The sequence below is a fragment of the Dendrobium catenatum genome, unplaced genomic scaffold (genome assembly GCF_001605985.2).
Source record: "Dendrobium catenatum unplaced genomic scaffold, ASM160598v2 fragScaff_scaffold_974, whole genome shotgun sequence".
Classification (NCBI taxonomy): domain Eukaryota; kingdom Viridiplantae; phylum Streptophyta; class Magnoliopsida; order Asparagales; family Orchidaceae; genus Dendrobium; species Dendrobium catenatum.
Window position 1 is genome coordinate 230,100 of NW_021319436.1, and position 2,546 is coordinate 232,645.

Consider the following 2,546-nt stretch of genomic DNA (forward strand, 5'->3'; position numbering starts at 1 on the left):
TTACAGACTGACTCAATCCTAAACTATCCAATCTTGAGCTGGCTTGATTTGTAATTGACCTTGTAGACATGAAATGTTAGTAGGTAGGGTAACCAAAATATATGTACAGTTATAATAGTAGTAAGAAAATAAGAATGTCAGAAATATTTAATATCATCAAAAATATAATCATTGAATCCAAGTTTACAATAGCCCGAACTTTGTAGGACCGCCACTTGAGGCTCGAACTTTTGCCAGACCACCACTGAGGCTTAGAATTCTGTTGAGCCACCCCTTGATGCTAGAGTTCTTTCTGAGTACCACCCTACTACTATAGTCTTTCGAACGCCTGTCTCCTGCCGACTATGGTCCTTCCGACCTCTGTCGCCTACTATGGTCTTTTCTACCTCCATTACTAGGAAATGATCTTTCTGATCCCAGTCTCTTGCCAACTACGGTCTTTCGAACCCCTGTCTCCTACTGACTATGGTCCTTCTGACGTCCGTCGCCTACTACAGTCTTTCCTACCTACATCACCAGACAATGGTCTTTATAACCCCGGTCTCATGCCAACTACAATCTTTCCGACCCTTATCATATTAACTTTGGTTCTGCCGACTAAACAAGCATCTCTATGATAATTATTGTAACTCCCACCATGTAATGTGTATATGATGTACATTTGTGACATCAAGTCAAGGCATTCTCCCAAGGAAAGGCCTCATTTGTAATCGACTGCAAATATTAGTGGATTCATTTCAAATTGAGCCAAGCCCCATGGTTTTCCCCCTTTTCAGGGGTCTCCAAGTAAAAACTCTTGTGTCTCTTATGAACGCTACACCCTCTCTCTTATCTTCTTGTGTGCTGGATCTTCATACAACACTAAGACGCTAAACTTCATATTTCTCTACCACCGAATATTCCAAGATGTAATAATTCTAAAGGTATATTCAATAAGCAGCTTGATAGTTGACAAGTCTGTAACTTGTTTATGTTTAATTACTCAGCTTTAATTGAAAAACTTTTTTTTTATCAAAATGCATATTGCATTAAAAACTAGAAAAGAACAAATACAAACTACTCATGTGATAGAATCCTATCACAGTCCTCCTTTAAGAAATCAAAGAATAAACGAGGAACCTTATTGCAATCTAACACATCCAAAAAAAAATCACCTTCTAATGCATGGTTAGCACAAAAATTAGCCAACTCATTACAATTTATATTAAAAAAGTGAAAAATACTCTTACCAAATCCTTCCAAGAAAGAAAAGTCCTCCAAACCTTCACAGTGAATCTTTCGGAAATGCCCATCCAACTCATTCTTCAAGTAGTTGATAATATTGAGATTATCACTCTCAATAATGATACCTTTCGCTTCTAACATCCACTCCATGATTACCATCTTCAAGGAACGGAAGGCCAATAACTCCAAGAAGCCACAATCCCAATGAGTACAAGAGAATATGAAGGCAAGTAAGAATCTCCCATTGGAATCTCTAAAAGTTCCACCAACCCCTCCTTTGTTGTTTCTAGAAAGAGCAGCATCAATGTTCACTTTAATCCATCCTGGGGGAGGGGGTGCCAAAAAGAAAACAACTGGTCTGGCCGATTAGCACCCCAGTGATCCAAGATCAGATTAAAATTTGTATTCGAAGCATAGCTGGTAGCATTAGCTACTAAATAGTTTAAGCTAAGCTCTTATTTGCCATGCTTAACCAAATTCCGACTTTTCCAAGACCAATAGATCATATAACAATAAACCTTAGCAATGAACATGTTCTCCACAGCTAAACGTCCCAGTTTAACTCTACACTCAGTGGCTGAAGAGAATTTAATAACCAGAAATCCCCAGTTATTCAACAACCCAGAAATTTGCTGAACTTTCAAACAACTAGCCATTACATGATCTGCATTTTCTTCACCTGCACATCCCCTAGGACACGAGTTATGCCCAGGCAATATAGGATACATCAAAAACGAATTAGTAGGTAAGGCATTGTTGAAGAGTCTCCACCAAAAGCATTCCACTCTAGAATTCAGTTTTAACTTTTTTTAACCACTTCCCATAATCTACCTCCATGTATTCCTCATTATTGTAAGACAAAGCCATTGCTGTAATACTTTTTCTAGAAAATTTGTAAGCCAATTCCAATTCATCCTCACCCATCTCAGGGTAAATTGGAATATGGGAAATAAGCTCCACCAGAGATTCTCCAAAGAAATCCAAGAGAACATCCTTATTCCAAGCTCCATTGGAAATGAAAAATTTAATGGGATGAAAGTCAAAGTTACCTACCACAATAAAAGTAGGCCATTTACTTAATCTCCTATCAAGGATCCAAGCATTATCCATGATATTAATTGCTCTTCCAGAAGCAATCTTCCACCTAGTAATATTATGCAAAAATCGAGCTCCACTTGACAGGATTTTAAAAGCAACTGAGCTATTATACTTACCAGAATAATCCCATATTTTCATACCGTATTTGGCTCTTAGAGATTTAATCAGCAAGGAATCATCATTTTTCATCAAGTTTCAAGTTAGTCTGGACCTGAGAGGACCAG